This window comes from Acipenser ruthenus, chromosome 7 (genome assembly GCF_902713425.1).
Source record: "Acipenser ruthenus chromosome 7, fAciRut3.2 maternal haplotype, whole genome shotgun sequence".
NCBI classification, from domain to species: Eukaryota; Metazoa; Chordata; class Actinopteri; order Acipenseriformes; family Acipenseridae; genus Acipenser; species Acipenser ruthenus.
In genome coordinates this window covers 31,771,732-31,793,449 of record NC_081195.1, presented here as the reverse complement: position 1 = coordinate 31,793,449, position 21,718 = coordinate 31,771,732, and the positions used below count along the sequence as shown (strand labels likewise).

At 40.1% G+C, this 21,718-nt stretch overlaps 1 protein-coding gene across 1 annotated transcript in view; it reads right to left on the bottom strand.

Annotated features, from left to right (window-relative positions):
* LOC117416119 (muscarinic acetylcholine receptor M2-like) overlaps positions 1-21,718 on the bottom strand; it is a 98,936-nt gene that overhangs the window by 60,030 nt on the left and 17,188 nt on the right. The window lies entirely within an intron of this gene.

The window sequence follows — 21,718 nt, the reverse complement described above, 5'->3', positions numbered from 1 at the left end:
ATGTAATTCTGTATATGCCTATGTAATTCTGGGGCATTTCTGAACGGAACTGCTAAAATTGGGAGGTTTTAAAATTGGCAGATGAGGTCTATTAAATATTCTGTCTAATTTATTAAAGCTGCTGGTAATTGCGGGCCTCGTATTTGCGTGATTATTTTAAGAACTCTGAAAAGCAAGCGTTAATTTGCCGCAGTCAGACAGTAGGCTATGTAAAAGACAAGATGATGTGGGAGACTTGCCTGCAGCAAGAAGGAGACATCGTTTTCAAGGACAAAAACATTTAATAACATTTTGCAAAGAGCTCATTTTTTAACCCTTCTGATCAAGTCAGTTTGTAAATTAGTTTAAAATACCGGTACCGTATTGTTTTGCAAACTCCAATTTTCAATATATGTTTCATAGCTTACATGACAAAACAAAGTCTGCAAATATGGATTCTATATTCTCTGTAAAAAAGGAAGCACCTGAAAAGGTCCCTACAGTGGCAAAGCAAGGTTCTAACGAGAGCCTTTAGTTCTTAGAGTGTAGGCATTATTAAAAGAACGGTGGAGGAGATTAAGAAAAGATGGAACAATATTCCGAGGCACACGAAAGAAAGTCTCATATACAATGAGGGCTCATCCTCCACCGTTATTTTAGTAATGCCTACAGAATTTGTTTTGTAATATGGCATTCTGGTATTTAACAATACTGGTTCAGGCAGTATTGTTAAATTTGAGTTGGAAAGAAAACGGTAAAAGAAAAAAAGGACAGATGACGCAGTTAGTTTGTAGCTAGAGCAAGTACAGTTTTTTGACCATATATATCATACAGATATGCCTTAGTCATACATAGAGTAAGAAATGCAGATAAACATAAGAAATAGGAGAGTTGTAACTGCATAAGACTTTAAGAAGATATACAGTAAGTCGTAGTTAAACTGAAGACTGTTTGTATGTATTGTTGCTGAACATATTGCTGTACAACAATGGAAGGATTATCCACCCGTTTGACTGCCATGGATGTAAGTAAATAAAACTTATTGTTTCTGATGTTTGAAAAGTCTATATGCCTGGAATTATTCTATATGAAATAATAAGTTGAACTAATATGCGAAGCACAGTAACTGGATGATGCGTCGTAATGTATAAGCAACCTACTACAAACTCTGAAGCGGTACATTTGTTTATTAAGAAGCCACTGCACATTCCATATTTTATTCATTTGTCCAGGTGATGTATTTCAAGCTTGTAACACATCTTCATGTTTTACAAGTACTGCCTGTACCAAAATCTCCACTTCCATATTGGTAAATTTCAGTTTTCTGAGCATCCTCATCACCATGGCTAGTACCAGGCTGAGGTCTTTGTGTGCCATTCATTTTCTTTTGGAATGTGTAGCCTACACACACAGGGTTGACCCAAACCCGCTATTTACTGTGAGAGGTGTGTAATTCTCCATCACTAATTGCTGTGAGGGCTATTTAAATTGGTTGATAGCGGAATCGCCTGCTTTTACCTAATTTGTCTTATGAAATAGGTCGTTATTTTGACACGGAGTGTGGCCATACTGAACACGCAGATTACATGGCTTTTTCTGGTCGTTTTTTCCCCTTTATAAATTTGGGCTAATGTGAGTAAAATGCAACATTATCTTAAAGTCATGAGTATTTTCAATGCATACTACACACACTTTAATGGTAACTTATGTGGTATGCATTAACTACAACCTTATATTGTAACTATAATGTTACTTTAAACTGCTGTACAAAGACTTACAATAAAAACTAAAACAATCATTATTCTCATTTGCTTTATTGACCACAAACAATATGGCTGTGAAGCAAATAAACACATTTTAATTCCAACACTGCTGATGGAATATACTTAATTGTGTTTGAGGGCTTTAAGGGGCTTTTGTTACTATTATTGGAATTGAAATAAACTTTCTGTATTGGATTGTGACTAGTGTATATGAATGTACTATAAACTGTTGAATAGGAGACATAAGAAGATTAAGGGAACCCATAAACTAACTCTATTAAAGTGCAAAATTACCTTGCCTGATTTTACTTTAGTAATATATTACACATGAAATAGACTACTGTTGTAAAGTTCCGCTGATGTAAAAGAACTAATGACTCGCAGAATACACCCTAAGGCTAGTGAGTATGGATTTGCGCATTGACTGTACGGAATTCAGAATCTTTGTGTTGCTAATCAAAGCCTTCTCTCAAATAAATCAGATGGAGTCAGCTGCCAATTGAAAATGTGAAATGCAATTCTCTGAGAGCGTTTCTGGGATTGACTCTCTTTTATTTTTATTTAACTGTTAATTTGGCTTGGATTTTGGGTAGCCGAGTAATTGTGTGACATTGCATTTAGTAGAGCTACTCCTAATGTACACTGACTGGACACCATGTGACATGATGAGGCATAGACTCCACAAAGTGCTGGAAGATCTCTTGAGGGATGTTAATCTATTCTTGGTACAGAGAGGTAGGAAGAAGAGCGTGACAAATGTGTCCAAGTTCATTCTAGTCCTGTTCAATTAGACAGATCTGCAATTGTGGTGGCCATGGAAGAGGTCTCTTGTTCAAAATTCTGGCATGTGCATTATCCTCTTGAAAGTAGCCATTGCCATCAGGGTACAAGTTGAGTATTGTTGGTTGGACTTGATCCACAACGACCCTAAAGTAAACTACAGCATTATCTTCCAGAGTAATCAAGAGACAAAAGGTTTACTAGGGGAACATGTGCCACACAAGAGCAATGGGGGGGGGGAATCAGGTCGACAGCTCCCAATAGTGGCCAGGCAGTATACCGGTATATGCTGTCCTATATAAAAGTATTTGGACAGCACCCTTCGGGTTTGTGGCTGCTATTGCACATTTTATCCCAGTACCTACTAAATATTTTGGTATCCCTGAATAGATAAATGCAAAGGATTTTAATGAAAATGTCGTCTTAAAAGTGTTGTTGTTCCTCAAATTGTTATCCATTTTCTAGGAATACAGAGTGTCTAGGGGTGAGACACTTATTGCCCGTTAACCCTGCTTTGTGGACTAAATATCTCAGCATTCCTGAATAAATAATTATCCCCTCTTCAAAAATAGGCCAAAGATTTTAATAAGCAGGTTGTCCCATAAGTGCACCCTGAATGTTATAAATGTAATGTCAATGCCAAATACTTGGGTATGATATTTGTTCATTTTTCCCCAAAGAAATGAGTTTCTGCAATGATAACGGCCAGACTAATGCTGCATTCAGTGTGGGACATCTGCAATATCTGTTGTCCTTCCCCTAACAAACTTGATTTACAGAATCGAGAATGTGAAGAGGTAATTTGTCTGCTAGCACTCAATCATCAACTACACGAAATGTGAACAAGAGTAAAAAGGATGTTTATTTTTAATAGAAGGACATTTGTTACGCTGTTTAACAAAACACTAATGCCACGCTACAATACGTATCATGATATGCATACATGATACATACCTCTATTACGATATATCATGTAAAGAAAGAATCATGATTTAGCAATACATGATGAATCATTACACCCCTACTGAAGATGCTAAAGACATGTTGCATTACAATTTGCAATGAAAGTGGGAAAAACTGTCTGGAAAAGATGTTTTGTGAATTTCATTTTCTCAAGCACACTTGATAAATGGGAAAGTAAAGGCCATTTCCAACTGCCGCTCCTACCTGGATCCCAACCTGGATTCTGGCTACCTGTGTCACAATCCTGCGAAGGGTGAAACCACGTAACCAGGTTGTACCTGGATCAACCCAGGTCGGCAGCAACCCACCTCAGGATGTGGGTCGACAAGTTGACCCGGGTCGATCGAGACAAAATGCATGATTGTCGTTCGTAAACGGACGAAGTAACAAACAGCCACGCCTGTGTGAAGGTTTCACTTCTGCATGGAACATTTCGTCGTGCATTGTGTACTTGATTCTATCACCCAGGTCGACCCTGCTTCTTCAAATCACGTAGCCGACCCACATGACACCAGGTTGCAACCCTGGTAGAGCATGCCAGTGTGAAAGGGGCTTAAATTAGATTTGGGAACACTAACTTGTATAGGATATATACCAATCCTAAGAATGTTGATTTAAGACTGGGGCCAAACCTGATTTTTAATGAAGATTGATAAAAAAAAAAATACTTGGTACTTGTGACAGGATGGCTGAGTGATGATGTCCCCAGATCAGGAAGTGACAGACCAGGAAGTGACAGAGACACAGGCAGGTATTTGCGGGTTAAAGCGCTGGTGCGCGTGTATTTATTTAAAATAAAATAATTAAACAAAACAACACTCACAGAGCAAAACAAAAGGGTTCAACAAAAACAAACCTCTAACACAAATACCTCCACCAAACAACCACTGTGATTCCTGCATGCGTAGTAATTGTTTTTACTTTGTTTTTACTTTATTTTTACTTTCTCTCTAACACCGCCTCTGCCAAACCAAACTATAAGACAATAACATCAAACTACCACCTTCAAATCACCCGATCTAAAACCAAAACAATACAGCCTGAACTCCAAAGATTCTTATTTCCTTTGAAAGAGGAACAAGAAGGCTACAAATACCTCATTTACTCTACACAATTCATCACTCAAGTAATATAAGCCTACTTGAAATTTACAAAGACGTCCCAATAAAATCAATTACAGTACATTACAAAACAATTGCAGGAGGCTCAAAGTTGCAGACTAGCAGGGTCAGTGTGTCATTCCCTGACCCCAAGGTGTCGTATGTCATGTGAACCCCCCACACCTGTTTTGGGTAAGGCTGACCATTTCAAAGGATTTCCATGGTGAAACTTTGTACCAGCTGTATGTGCATATCCAGTGTTTCTATCCAGTGAACTATGTTTTGGGCAAAGCTAAATCTTCAAATTAATGAGGCTTGTGGTGTTGATATTTACTGTTTTACCTAGCTATTGTAAGCTTTTATTTGTAGCTTGTGCCTAGAAGACAGGCTGAGATGGTTGTATGAAGTGTTTCCAATTGTAAACTAGTGTTTCTGATTCAAGTAATGTGTTGACTGGAGTGGATTGCTCAGCTGGACTTTCAAACAATACGGCACAACCAGCTGTGTGTCGTTGAGGGATATTGCCATGCTGTGGGTGCATTGTGAGGCAAAGCTGAATGGCTTCAACCACCCAAGATATCCGAATAAGACTGAGTCACTTTAAGACATGTATCAATATCCCCACCCCCCCAGTCACGACCCTTCTCCTTGTCTTGGCTATTAATTCTCTTGTTCTTTAATTACTGACTGTTCAGTAGCTCCACAAACATCTGAGCTGCCAGTGACATGGGCAAACATTTTTTGGCAGAAACAAGCTACGAGATTAGACAGCTATAACTGTACAGACAAACAGGTCGATAGAGTTCATATGATGACATTTAAAACCAAATTAAACTGAAGAGGGATGCAATGCAATTGCAGAGTGGCCCCCTCTCAGTAAAATCAGGTTTATCTAAAGCTGCTAAGCTCTGGCTGTCGTCTGAGTTATCTAGCAGAAACACACATGTGCCTCATTCTATTTTTCCATCAAAATCAAATAGACTCTCTTGATCCAACAGCAAATCATGAGTGCTTTTGTCTAGGATACATTCTTTTATTCAAATTGTTGAGGTCCTAAAAATTGCACTGGGTTAGATGAAACAAAACAAAAATAAGTATCCTAGCAACTGCTGGTTTGCAACTGCCTAATTTTGGGGGCCAATTTCCCTTGTTGGCCTACATTAATGTTCTTTATAAATCCTCTTGGTAGCTTTTAGCTTAAAAATATGAATTTTTATTTTTTCCATCCCTTTTGAAGTCCCTTAAATTATGTAAAGTAGCCTTTAAGACACTGAATTTTAAACAGCATGCTCTCATAACCTCTATACTTGGGAATTCAATACATCGTTGCCCCCCGATGTTAGGGGTATAATGTTTTATCCCTCGATCAGTGATTTGAAAGCCTTTTGAGAGAACTAAATAGAACATCTCTTGTTATGTTCATTACTGAGGTGCTTCACTAGGTAAAATGTCATCTAACCATAGAACCTCATCCCCACAGAATTGGACATAAACCAGCCCTCATAAGGGTTTTGCAATGTCATTCTAATGTATCATTCATTGTAAATCAAATTTCCAGACAAAAATTGTAGCGTAACTGACAGGCGGGGTGTAGTGTACATTGAGGCAGCTGAGGCAACTGCCTCAGAAAAAATCGGCTAGGTGCATTAAAAAAATAAAGTACAAAAATATATCTAAAGATTTATTTTTAATGTATTATTCGTGGCACAATCGACATGTATTCATATTATTTTTTTTATTTGCCATTTCTTTAACATTACTGTGATCTCAGGCTGTATACATTATTTGACAGCCAGAGTACTGAAGTTTCGCACCAATTCTGCTTCTCATTGGTCAGTTTGCCTAGTTATGCCGCGTGTAGCTCCAGAATTGGTTCAAGATTAGATCAGTGGAGCCTGATCTAAATTGGCTTAGTATAACACCACCTTATGATCCGACTCCAGTGAATTTGGATCCAGTCCCATTTTTTTGTTCTCGTTAATACAGCCCCTGGAGCAGCGGGTAGTCCTGTTTATTATTTAGTAGACGGTTCGGTACTGTACATACTCAAAGATGAAACGAAGAAACCAATCCTATAACGCATTTCTTTAAGAAGCCAGCTGTAGGTAAGAATGTTTAGTGATTTTATTTCTTATATTAATATTGTTTTTCTGTTGACAGTCCTGTGTGATGTTTATCTGTGATACATTTTGCTAAATCAATGTTTTTCCTGTGCAATGGCAACGCCTTCCCCCTCCGCCGATATAACGATTTAATAATAGTTGTATTTTTGTGCGATGGCAAATTTAATGGGGAGGGGAGTGGTATACATAAGGAAACTGTGCAGTTGAGTCTGTTGGTCCGGTCAGGGAGAGTTTGGTGTGGGACAAGCGAGGCAAACAAAAGTAAACAAACCAGTCTTCTGCTTTCTCAGGAGGACTAAAAGAGCTGCCGTGGAGCCCCAGCCAGGACGGAGGTTCAAGGCACAGACGCAGAGCGCCGGTCAGCAAGCAGGCAAGAGGGAAGCAGAAGGCGGGCTGTGGAGCAGTTATTGGGAATGCCTGGATGCTCCACTCCCATGTTGCACCATGGGAAATATTTAACTGTAAATGTAAATACGTGCACAGACAAAGTTCACAGATAAAGCTCTTGGTTACACTGAAAGTGCTGGACGTGGATTGTGTCATGCTGTTAGACACTCCCCACACCCCACCACAACTTGGTGTCAAAAGGGGAATTTTCATTTTTTTTCTTTTTTTTTCATAAGGAAGTACAGCCCTGCAATTTAAGACCTGCAATGGACCCTGCCCGAATCTTGGAGTTCCTGCAGGAACTGGAGCGCCGACGGGACGTGCAGGAGAGTCAAAGGCAACTGCAGTGGGCAGGGTTTTTTAATCAATTGGCTGAGAAAGTAGCCACCAACCTTGGGTCCAGTCTGGGGTGCTCGGGCAGTGGGTGCTCGGGCCATGGCCGTGAACCCCAAATTGACCAAAATGACTCTGGAGGATGACCCGGAGGCCTTTTTGGTCCCATTCGAAAGGGTGGCAGAAGCAGCACAATGGCCCAAGTCTGCCTGGGCAGTCAAAATAGCCCCGTGCCTGACTATTTTAATAAATGAAAGATCAAAACAAAACACTTTATCAAAAACAAAAGGCAAATAATCCTACTAGAAAAACAAGTACTGTGCTGTTTTTGAGCCAGCATGTATAGCGTTTGTTTCCTTTCTGCTATTGGCTTTTACCTCCTCGCTCCCGTTCTCTACTCCTCGTCACTTCTCTCCCTAATAAGCCTGGAGTGGGTCCTTTCATTCCCTGTGTCTGGAGCCTTAATTACCCATTAATCAAATAATTACCATATTAAGGCTTCAGCCACATTCTCACAAGGTTTACAGGGATGGGCTTTTCGCCGGTCTCAAATAATAAATAATAATGTCGGACGGCTTTCGTCCGTCTGCACACAAACACAATATATAATAATGATGATAATACAATGCAAACAATAATTCTACATAAATAAATATATACAAGCGGTGGGCACCCCGTCACATGGACTATGTGACCCGATACCCTGAAGCGGTCCCAATGCACAGTATCAATGCAGAGTCGGTGGTAAAGGAGCTGGTGAAACTGTTTTCTCACGTAGATATTACTAGGGAGATCTGACCAGGGGATAGCCTTTGACCAATGCTTGTGGAATGGTTTAATAAGACTCAAACCATTGCTGCGCTGATTCGCCAAAAAGGAAACAAAGAGTTGGGTCAAAATGCTTGCCTATCTTCTCTTTGTTATCCAAGAAGTACCACAAGCATCAACAGGCTTTTCACCCTTTGAGCTCCTGTATGGGAGACAACCCCAGGGTATTCTCAATTTAGTAAAGGAAGGTTGGAAAGCAAACCAAAACCAAGCACAGAATATAGTAAAGTATGTGTATGTTTCTTCGTTTTGTGAAGAAAAACCTGGAGGCAGCGCAGCATACGCAGGAGCAACAATATAATAAAAGTGCTCACATTAGGACTTTCCAATCTGGGGACCGAGTGCTGTTACTCTTCCCCTCGTGGAAATGTAAATTGAGATTCGACAGCAGGGAAGGCGACATGAACTCCAAATTTATCATATAAATTTGTTAAAACCCTGGAGGGAGGGAGAGAGAGAGAGACTATGTTTGTCTCCCCTGGAGTCCCTGTGTGTCCACTCAGCAAACAGTGGACATTCCGATGGAAGATAAGTTATGTGTGGAACAGAAAAAGGATCTAACAGTTGTAATAACTCAATTTATTGTCCTTTTTTCATCCAAACCAGGTAAAAACAAATTTAATAGAACATGGCATAATCACGAAACCAGATGTGAGGGTGAGAGAACGAGTGAACCGGGTACCAGAGAGAAGGAAGGAGACTGTCCGCCCTGAAGTAGAGGCAATGCTAGAACTTGGAGTGATCGAACCACTGAACGGTGCGTGGTGCAGTTCGGTAGTGCTGGTCACTAAACTGGACGGAACTACTCGTTTTTGTGTCGACTTCAGGAAGGTGAATGCCAATTCCAAGTTTGACGCATACCCTATGCCCAGGATAGACGGCCTGTTGGATCAGCTCGGCTCGGTTCATATCCACCCTCGATCTGACTAAGGGTTATTGGCAAATAACATTAATTCCAATTCCAACATGAGAAAACACAAGAGTTCTCACAAGGGCTTTTCCAATTTCACACTATGCCATTCGAGTTGCATGGGGCACCGGCAACGTTCCAACACCTCATGGACAAAATACTACAGCCTCACAGGGGGTTTGCAACGGCATACATAGATGATGTAATCATCTATAGTTCATCATAGGCAGAACACCTGCAGAGGCTGGCAGCGGTCCTGAGGTCGATTTAGAAGGGCGGGGTTGACTGTGAACCTAGGTAAGTGCGCATTTGGAAAAGAGGCAAAATACAACAGGGTGAAGGAAAATGGAGGGCAGAAATGCTGGCCTCCCGACAGGCGGACCGAACGGCGTGACCTCAACAAGATGGTGCATTCAGTAGGTATAGAGTCCGGTTGCAACGGCCATCTTGGGGAGGTCAGCTGCACAGGTGTACCGAGTTCCTGACAAATTAATACCATGATTACAGCCACAGCTGGCAAGTGGCTGTGGCAGATTAATGGGGAGGGGACTGGTATACATAAAGGAACTTTGCAGTCTGTTGGTCCGGACAGGGAGAGTTTGGTGCAGGACGAGCGAGGCAAACAAAAGTAAACAAACCACGCAGAGTGCTGAGTCTTGCTGCTTTCTCAGGCGGACTAAAAGAGCTGCCGCGGACGGTATTACGGTATTTCAAAGTAGAGAGTGACATGGACAGGACTCCCGTGGGACCCACAGGATTCCTGCAGTAATGGAAAAAATTGTGTTAAATTTTGCAGGAGGGATGGTACAGGAGTGAAGCTCACAGGAACGGGCTGGACTGGGAAATAAAAAAAAGTAAAGCTCTCACGAGGGGCAAGAACGGGATTTAAGCTTCCATTAATGGGAAGGAACAGGACTACTCTGCCACCAGCAGACAGGAATGGTTCTTAATACTGTATTTCACCGACAGTTTATTGTGGCATTGACATACTAAAATCTCTGAGCCAGGTTGTTTAGTAACCGGTTTCGAAAATTGAAACTGCCGCACAAAACTCTAAACAGTTGTTTTTTATAATACCGAATGTATATATTACATCATTATATTGCACATTGTACTTATAAAGACCCTGTGCTTGCACTGTAGTTTTGTTTTTGTTTTTTTTTTCAGAAAAAAACAAACACATTACTAGTAGTATACCGGTAGTGTTTAATGCAAAACCCTAATTTTATACATGAATACAAAAATATCTGTACCTCAAATAATTGTTGACCTCTCTATTACGGCATGGGATGGGACAGGATTTTTTATTTTTTTTGACAGGACAGGATGGGACAGGAATTAAAAAAAAAAAAAAAAAAAAAAAAGTTACAGGGCAGAATGGGACAGGAAAAATTTGGACAGGACTGGAAATGATGACTCTTTCATGGGATGGGACAGGAACATTTCTGACAGGACTGAAGTTTCATTCCAGTGTCACTCTCTATTTCAAAGGCAGGTTCGCAAAAATAAGGACATTATAATCCTGCCCATATTTTGAATATAACCTACAATATTCTAAAATTGGATTTAGAATACTTTGAATTACTAATGTTTTAATTGAGAAATGTGTGTTTTTAAAAGTTTGTAGCGATTTCTGTAATATTTTCCTCTGAGAAACTAGTGTCAAGTTCATAAAAATTGAAAACTTAGTTGTATTGAATTAGTTGTGGTGTTCTTTGTACGGCATGACATCTGTACACAGGATGAGATGTACTGGAATTGATTTCTGGTATCTGATTTATAATGGCATAGAAACGGCCTTCTTCAAAGCTTGCCAGCTTCAATAACAAACACAGTTCAACAAAGTTATCCATACAAGCTATTTAATAAAGAGTGCAATGGGGAAGCAGTCAGACCCAAGGTGACGTGGAGGGTGGCTAATCGATCCATTCAATTATGGTGGGACTGTTATGAATATAAATTCCATTGCTAAGGGACAAAAAATATATACATATATTTTCTGATGCATTAAATTGATTTTTTCATTACATTGATTCTAAAAAGAAAATGTATTATTGCTGCCAGGAAAAAAAAATAACAATCAGTTCTTAAATTACAATGTTTCTAAAAGCTGTTAAAATAGTTTTTTTTTTTTCTGGAGTTACCATCAGAACACAGATAGTCATTTGTTGTTGAGCTACACAAGCTTTTTAGTGTTCAACCGGCGAACTGACTCAAGTCTTAACCTCAAAAGCATGATACTGTTTGCAAACAGGCTTGTGGTTGGGTGTGGGGAGTGTATAACAGCATGACACGACCGTCCAGCACTTTCAGTGTAACCAAGAGCTTTATCTGTGAACTTTGTTTGTGCACGTATTTACATTTACAGTTAAATATTTCCCATGGTGCAACATGGGAGTGGAGCATCCAGGCATTCCCAATAACTGCTCCACAGCCCGCCTTCTGCTTCCCTCTTGCCTGCTTGCTGACCGGAGCTCCGCATCCGTGCCTTGAACCTCCGTACCACCAGGAATGAAAGGCAATAACTGAATAATAGTAGTACAAAAATACAGTGACCAGGCAAATTTAAATATATTACAGACCACAACATTTTTACCACTATGTATCTTAATGCAAGAAACTGCTGATCGCTTTCGTGGATCCATTGTGAACATACCTGGCATGATTTTGCATCAGTCTACACCAAGCTTTTATCATACAATCTTAGCCTCCTATAAACATTTCACATTGCTTTTATCATACACTCCTAGCCACCTATAAACATTTCACATTGCTTTTATCATACACTCCTAGCCACCTATAAACATTTCACATTGCTTTTATCATACACTCCTAGCCACCTATAAACATTTCACATTGCTTTTATCATACACTCCTAGCCACCTATAAACATTTCACATTGCTTTTATCATACACTCCTAGCCACCTATAAACATTTCACATTGCTTTTATCATACACTCCTAGCCACCTATAAACATTTCACATTGCTTTTATCATACACTCCTAGCCTCCTATAAACATTTCACATTGCTTTTATCATACACTCCTAGACTTCCTATAAACCTCAAACCATCGAAATCCTATACTTGGAAATTAAACACAGGTCAGGCTCTCCAGTATAAAAGAAGGCATAATACAAAATCACATTTTTAGAGTAGCATCTCAAAAGACAAAAATGACTCAATTTGCCCAGATTTCCTTGTACGCAAATATTCCCAAAATGAACCCTTTCCTCCCTGAACTTCAAGATGATACATGCTTCTCTCTAATATTTTCATGTGCTTAATCTTTTTATGCACTTAATTGGAACAATAAATATTGTCAAGTTTATACAAATATAGCACCCAGACACAAGAACTTGCAGTTTACATGCTTTGCGTGCACTTTTATTGTTTAACAAACAAAATCAAAACACAGGAACAAATCAAAAGTTTTAACAAAACACTAGAAACCCACAACCCTTCAAAATAAACAGAAGGACACACCCAAGCCACGGTTATCACAGTGCTCTTTCTTTGTCTTTCTCCATCACTTTCACCAAACAAACATCATTTGTTCTCTTTTGTAGGGTGTGGCCAGGGGTGATTGGCAATCAATCATTCAGTTACCATCTGGCCACATTCCACACTTTTCCAATCACTCATCAATCAAGCAATTAATCTCCATTACCAGACAACCATGCACCCATGTGCAGATATTGTGAAAGTGTTTTGAACCGGTAAATGGCTTAGCTGTCCGGTTTTATAGTTGAGAGACAAGAAGAAAAGTTTAGTTTTAATTTGTTTTGATTGTAAATAATAAAAGTGCACGCAAGTGCTTGGAAAAAATACACTGCTGTGTCTGACTCTGGTGTGTCGGATGAAAAGTGAGACTACGTGTTACAATATATATATATATATATATATATATATATATATATATATATATATATTCGGTATATATGTCTCAGATGTGCAATTTTGAAAGAATCACATGTTGTAAAAACGTGATATTTGGAACAACACTTTATTAAATAATAGCTCTCTGTCATTGTGTTGAGATAGTGTTGCACGTGCTTGGGCATTCCACCTGGAGGGCAATCTAGTCTTACGAGGGTTTCATTTAATAGCATAATAGATCTGTTTCCTAAGCAACCATCTTTTATATATATATATATATATATATATATATATATATATATATAAATTCTTTTTTTTCTTAAGAATAAACAATATCTGTCCCCACACTAAACTGGGAAAAGGACTCGCTGGATAAAAATCTAAATGTAAGTCTGTACAGTAAGCCAATGTATTTATATTTATACTGTGGAGACATTTGTGTTGTCATGTATTTAATAAGACATGAAAAGACATTTAGAGATAATACACACACTTTCAGCAATGACACCAAGGAAGGATATCTAGTATGTATGTTTGAGTTTACCTTCACTGCCTGACCACTTTAATAGGACTTGTCTGCACGATTTGGATTTGGAATCACCCCAGACTGAGGCCATTCTCCTGCTACACCCTGCTTGATTACTCTTGAATGCCAAACTGTAGCTGTAGTTACTTAAGCATCATTGTGGATCTAGTCCACCCAACAATGTTAATGCATTCACCATGCCAGGATTGTGTGGGAATAGTGCCAAAGACTTCATGCCAAAGACTTCAGGAATCTTCCACGACCACCACAAACTTGGATCTCAATCCAACTGAAATATTAATGAATGGGTTAGCATCCCCTGAAACACCTTCCAGCACCTTGGTGTCTATCCTACATCATATCAAGGCTGTGATCGGGCAAACGGCGGTCCAATGCACTATTAGTTACATAACCTAATAAAGTGGAAGGGCAGTGTGAGAGTGACTGCGAATCTGTTTAAATCAGACATGTGACAAAGACAGAACGATTCTTGGTGATAAATCTCCCTCCCGACCTGTGAGGATGCAGTGTAAAGGGAACAGAGTACCATGGACTGGATGGCCTGACAATTAATTCCCAGGGTTAGACAGAAGTCGCTCATCTAGTAAGGGGGCAGAGCACCGGTATACTAAATCAATCACCCAGAAGGTAAACGACGTGGCAGCTGCGGATTGGAGCAAAAGTTGCACTAGTTAACCAAGGGGTCATGATTGATGGTACAAAAGAGAATGTAGCGAAGTGATCTGTTCCTTTTATATGGTTATGCTGAACCGGAAGAAAAACCTGTGTTGTTATCGTGAGTGTTTTGTTTGTTTTTGTCGTGTCTAAATATACTGTTTGTTGTTATTAGACAGCTGGAACACGATCCGGAGCTTTCGCCAATGGTCAGCACTTACCCAGACATCACTCAGAAATGTCTTCATCTAGACAATGTGGGGAAGCTATAAAAAGGCCAACAAGATGCTCGGATATATTGTGAAAAGTGTTGAATTTAAATCAAGGGAAGTAATGTTAAAACTTTACAATGCATTAGTAAGACCTCATCTAGAATATTGTGTTCAGTTCTGGTCACCTTGTTACAAAAAGGATATTGCTGCTCTAGAAAGAGTGCAAAGAAGAGCAACCAGAATTATCCCGGGTTTAAAAGGCATGTCGTATGCAGACAGGCTAAAAGAATTGAGTCTATTCAGTCTTGAACAAAGAAGACTACGCTGTGATCTGATTCAAGCATTCAAAATCCTAAAAAGTATAAACAATGTCGACCCAGGGGAACTTTTTTGACCTGAAAAAAGAAACAAGGACCAGGGGTCACAAATGGAGATTAGATAAAGGGGCATTCAGAACACAAAATAGGAGGCACTTTTTTACATAGAGAATTGTGAGGGTCTGGAACCAACTCCCCAGTAATGTTGTTGAAGCTGACACCCTGGGATCCTTCAAGAAGCTGCTTGATGAGATTCTGGGATCAATAAGCTACTAACAACCAAACGAGCAAGATGGGCTGAATGGCCTCCTCTCGTTTGTAAACTTTTTTATGTTCTAACTGTATTTACACCACAAGCACTATCGCACTCACTGTGTTTGTGTTTGTGTTACGTGTGGGTGTTTAGGAACAGGACTATTATTATTTCTGGACCAACCCGGGGATTAACAGAGCAATACACACCGCTGTATTGTCTGTTTTCATTGTTATTATTTACTGCCGTTTGTCATCAGATTTCAGATTGTACAAATAAAACATCACTGCATCTGGATTATCATTGTCTGTATTTATTGATCACCGCTGCATTCCTGCACCTGCACACTGTTAACCACTTTACCACAAGCCACCACATCCCAGCTGCTGCAGCTGATCAGAATGTAAATGGAAGGAAAACAGAGAATGGGTTAAAGGCAGTTTAGCCTCCACAGTTTGTCTCCTTATATTTCCTTCATTAATATTACTCCAGGACTGAATAATACCTCTGCATTAGGCTATTGATTCTGCTTGAGCTCTGCAAATGGCTGTAAATTACATTCTTTTCATAATCTTTAAACACAACGTTATAAACAATCAAATCAACCTAAAAGCAACATCAAGTGTGTGTAGTGTGTATACCTTTGCAGGTGTTATCACCTTTGCAGGTATATCACAGTAGGCGATGCATGAGCTGAGGCAGCAATGTGCTGCAGCAGCCAATAGTCGACACAAAGCTGTGAGCTTCGGTCATGCCACTAGATCATCCTCAGATCGATACACTTTCATAAGGCTTTGTTAAACCCCTGGAGTGAGTTCCATGCTATTTATACTGTCACAAGGTCATTCAATATTTCTCACATAGCATCTGCTTGTTTTTAGTACTTTCCTTTCAGAAACCTGGATTATCACTAACCTAAGACTGCATTACCTAAGGTAACATTAAGCAGTACAAGATAGAGGGTCTGAGAAATATACTGCAGCCCCAGGTCATGTTGCATCTTGCATGAACTCTTCACTGTGGATAAATACAATTCCTTCCTGTCATTAACCAGCTAGCTGCTTCCCCTATTGACTGACATGCTTTCAGCCAGTAAACATGTTTTTACCCAGAAGAGACCGCTGAGGTGAAATGACCCAGGAAGTGTAACAGATTTCCTGAGAAAAAAGCATGATAAACTTTCTTTAACCTAACGTAGTGTCAGATGTTTATAATGATAAGTTTGCAATAACATGTGTTTCTTTCAGAACTGCACATTTGAGACCTATGTTGCTAATGCAAAACAGGTTACAACCACTTTAATCAGAATGTAATACTATATAAATACTTGGCAGACTGGTAAAAACAAAAAAATTAAACAGACAGGTTTCAAAGATAATACATACTGTATGTTGACAGCGTGATGTGATTTCAAAAAGCATCTTTAAATATTTAGAGTAATGTGAAGTGTAAGCAGTGTGTGGGAATCCAGAGTGCCATCCCCACAGTGGATGGCAATGTTATATTGGATGGAAATGTTATATCCTGCCACAAGTCAGAGCACTGCGGGGGAATTCCTTGGAAAACCGCTAAAAGATTTCTATAAACCAGAGACATATCCAGACCACCTCTGGATAGAAAAGGACAAAATCTTATCCCCATTCATTTGTAATATACGACTACGACTACATAACTGCTTAGTGGAGGCTACTTTTGCATTCCGCCACTTAAGCTATCAAAACCTTTATGTGAAGTAATTGTAGATAATAAAATAGTTCTATACATTTTCTACGCCATGCAGTTTTGAAAGAAACACATATTTTATTTTAAAACATGATATCTGGTACTACACTATGTAAAAAAAAAACATGCTTTCAGATGGTTTTGCACTTGGGTCATTTCACCTGGAGGGTGAAATTGTCCCAACCTCTTCATTGGCTTATTTCCTGTCAATAAATATTCAGCTGCTTTAAGCCAGAAGACACTCCTGGGGTGAAATGATGAAGGAAGTAAAGCAGTAACAGACATCCTGGAAGGCCAGGAAAGCAAACCACTAACTTTCTGTAACCTAGTGTGGTACCAGATGTAATGTTTTTAAAATAAAATACGTTAGCTAAACTACACATCTGAGATCTAAATATCATGTTATCTGAAAAATGTGATTATATGTTTCTATAAAACTGGAGAATAGCATGGGTGCCATATTTATTTCTTCATTTTGGTCTTCCAAAAGTAGGTTCCAGTCGTAGATCCTCATAATTGTGTAATAAGTACCTAAGATTATTTATTTATTTATTTATTTATTTATTTTATAAATTTAGTAGTCGCCAATTTGTTTTTTGTTATTTTCTCCCCAATTTAGTAGTGTCCAATTATATTTTTTAAGCTCAGCTCAACGCTACCACCCTGCGCTGACTTGGGAGGGGCGAAGACGAACACACACTGTCCTCCGAAGCATGTGCCGTTAGCCTGCTTTTTTACACACTGCAGGCTCGCCATGCAGCCACCCAAAGCTACAGCGTCGGAGGACAACGCAGCCCTGGGCAGCTTACAGGCAAGCCCGCAGGCACCCGGCCAGACCACAGGGGTTGCTGGTGCATGGAGAGCCGAGGACACCCTGGCCGACCTAAGCCCTCCCTCCCCCGGGCGGCGCTCGGCCAACTGTGCGCCGCCCCCTGGGAGCTCCCATCTTCGGTCAGCAAAGGTATAGCCTGGACTCGAACTGGCAACGTCCAGACTATAGGGCGCACCTGCACTAAAATCGAGAGTTTATCAGATTACAGCCAAATGCAATACAAATCAGGAGACTAGAGTGTATGATATGTTTTTGGAGAGCAAAATCAGGCAGTTAACATGAAATATTGAATCGTAAAAAAAACAGGGAGCCCTGTATTTATTTGTGTACATGTACAGCTGGTTTCATAGACCCCAGAGTTAATTAATGTTTAGTAGTCCAAGATTAGTGGTATGTGATACCAGTAAAGAGACACTGATGAAGACTCCCCATTAAAACTGTTGTCAAAATGTAATACTAATTTTCTTGTGGTACTAGAATGTACTTATTTGTAAGTGACATGGGTTTGACAGTGCTGTTTATGAAACTGAAGGCACACAGCCAAAAAAGGAGCTACTGTTTCACTATACCAAGTGTTTTCTCTCAGATTATATATACAGTAGTAAAGTCATTTCCCTTCGTCATCTACTGCAGGCTTTAATACAAGGTGACTGTTACAGTACATTTCATTCATGGGGTATTTTAAGCACTATTTTTAATACAGTCTGCTATTTAACACAATAACAACAACTCCCATTTGAACAAGTATGAACAATCGACTGACAACAGAGGAGAACATCAATAAATGGTGCAATTGTCTTTAAATGTTTTGTAGTAAATAAATGAATAAATAAATAACGATTTTAAGTAGAACAATATAAAGTTGACAGTATAGATAGCTCTTACAATGGCAGTGAAACAGTACTACTTCAAGAACTTAGATATTGCTGAACGGCCAAGTTTACTATTTAACTCCTCGCAGTAGTGTTTACTACTTGGTTTTCAGACTTACCTATATAGCATGTATGTATGCTTCGAGCTATCTTCAGTATATTTTTTAGTTTGCAATGTTTTTATTCAAAGTATCTTTATTTATGCGGAAAAGTTTAGTTTCCAATGTCATGTCTTTTTTAATTGTTGGTGGTAACAGGTTTTTTTTCTTTTCTTTGTGCTTTTGTTTCTTTTCTTGTGAGGGTAAACGCAATCACGTTTTAACATATAGCCAACCAACATCCTCCATTGATCTGCCACTTTGACTCGTTTTCTTTTGCTTTCTGGAAATGCGTGGCTGTGCTCAGATATTGCTGGTGCTTACTAATATAATGACAGATTTGGCTCATTGCCTAGGTCTATAGCAGGCAACCAGAATTGAATAGCAGCTCCTGAACTTGTAGTCAAATAACCGAAAACTATTCCTGAGTAAAACCTTCATTTATGTGATTTATAATAAGTTAATGCGTCATGTGTAGTGTGTCTCTTGTATAAGAGAATACTCGCTGTGTTTATGTAATGATCCCAAAGCCAAAATATTTCATCAGTTCCATAAATAATAGCTAATCCCATGTTTTTCACAGTTAAAAAAAAATGTACCAAGAAAAATCCCCAATGGATTGCGCTTTTCTCAGAATCACTATTAGTTTAAGAGCGGCTTACCTCAGTTTAGTACCATTACAACCCACATCATGACCATGTCCTATTAAGAGAAAGCTAATCCTAATAAAACATTGCATTTACTGTGTTATCATTATGGGCATTACACTGAGTGACTGTTCTAAGTGAGTGAAAGCAGGCTTATTAGGGAGAGATCTAGAAGTTGTTTTTATTGTAATATGATTTGACTCTGTTGTCAATATGTTGCTGAACTAATCCTGAATATATATATATATATATATATATATATACTGTATATATATATATATATATATATATATATATATATATATATATATATATATATATATATATATATGGGCAGCTGGCTCTTTGAGCTAATATATATATATATATATATATATATATATATATATATATATATATATATATATATATATATATATATATATATATATATATATATATTTGTTTTACAGTCAAACCTGCTTAAAACCTCTCCTGCTTATTATCACCACACTGAAATGCCCGGGCTAGAATATTATAGGAGTCACTGGGGACAGCTTCCTGATATTAATTTGGTTAATATCACTCACATTTACTAGTCAATAGTCATACAACAAATTTCTGCCTCACTTAATATTACTTTGGGAAGGTTTCATTGTTTTTTCTACAGTATGTTCTGACTTCTAAAGCACAGCATAGAGATTGGTGTAATGAGTGTGTTTACAGCTCTCTCACAGTTTGAATTATTCCAATGTGTGGCACTGTACATTGCAATAGATTGTGTATTTAAAAATGTTTTGTAATGAACACTATTGTAATCAATGCATACCTAGTAGTAGAGGATCTTTCAGCCATTCTGAATGCATGTACACCGCAAACTATTCCTTATTAAATTAATAATAAGTTAAATATTTCGGTATATGGATCGAGGAACATCTTACATTTAATTATCACATTTATAAACTGCTTTCAAAATTAGGATCTAAACTAGATTTCCTTTTTAGGAATAAGAAGTTCCCTTTCAATTCGAAGAAGACCACCAATGACATTATGTATGGGATATGCCTGCCCTTTGGATAGGTAATTCCTGTCTATACCAGAGTTGCCTATAGGCCCCTTCCTGGGATGATGCACTCGGTCCCGCCCACCGAGGGATAAAAACCGTCATCCTGAGGAAGCCATTTCTCTTTTTTCTTCTCAAGATGGTACTGTAAGACCTCGTCGATTGTATTTCCCTTGCATTCATGCTGAAAGCTGGCTCGCCGCTTTCCCGGAATCAACGACCCTGAAAAGACCAATCCTTTCGCCTTTCTGTCTTTCAGCGGTCTCCTCGCTTGCGTGGTAGGCCGCTCTTTGTTATCTGTGGCCTGCAGCATCTGTGCGGCTTTTCAGCTCCAGATGAAGGAAAATAGATCGGAGAGGGCCACGAAGGCGAGTTCCGTGTCCTCGGTGGCCGGACCATCAGCGGCTCTTGGAGCCCCAGAGCCCCTCCTCCATGACCTGTCCCAGGACCCCCTGCTGGACATCCCCGATGCGCAGGCCCCCCGTAGTCACTCCCCATCTCCACAGGCGAGAAGGTTGAAATGTTTGAGGCAGATGAGGGACATTATGGCCCTCAAAGCCCAGATGGTCCAGGTCCTGGAGCTCTTGGCCAAACAGGCACCTGCGACCCCGGCCGCAGTCCCAGCTCCGCAATTGCCATACCCCCTTCCCCCTGGGGAGATCAGGGTGGATGGGAAGAGGCGTTCCAGCTGGTGCAAGAGGACACACTTTCTGTAGTGGCCTCTGGGGATGGGGCCTCCTTCTCTGAGGGGAGCTCAAAACCCCTGCTGAGGTAGAACCTGGCTACAAGGTAGCAGCGGAAGCCAGTGCTCCCCTGTTGTCTAGCTCAGTTTCAGCACGGTTGGGACACGCTGCAGCCTTCCTGCTGGTCCCCTGGACACCAGCGGCAGAACCACGCTGGTCCGTTTTCCGGACACAGGCGATGGCTCCTCACCCTCAAAAGTTCCCAGCCTTCCCGGACTTCATTCCTGGGATTGTCCAGCCTCAGGTGCTAGCATGCTAAAACAGGCCGCAATGCTTGCCTCTCTAGAAGGCGCGGAAAATCTGGGCCTAGCGGGATTCCTCCCAGTAGACTCTGCCATCTCGGTCCTGGTTAAGGCCCCGCCGGTGGGTGGGTTGGCTAGAGACCCGGCGTGCCCAAACCCTCAATGCAGGGTGACACATCTCAAGCGGGCGTATCCAGCGGTGGTGCAGGCAACTCGCCTGTCAAACACATGAGCGTGCTCACAGCCTATATGGATGGTGTACTGCGCCAGGCCCTGCTCCCTGAGCCAATGGCCACGGAGCTACGTCTTCTGTCCAGCACGCTGCTGCAGATCTCCGGTATCCAAGGGCAAGCTCTTGGCCGGAGCCTGGATAGCTTGATTATGGCTCGTAGACAGCTGTGGCTGTTACAGCGATTCCACCGGGAACGCAAGGCGTCCCAGCAGGTGGCCGCGTTGCTCCCACGTAGGGCAAGTCGAACCGCTGGTAACAGA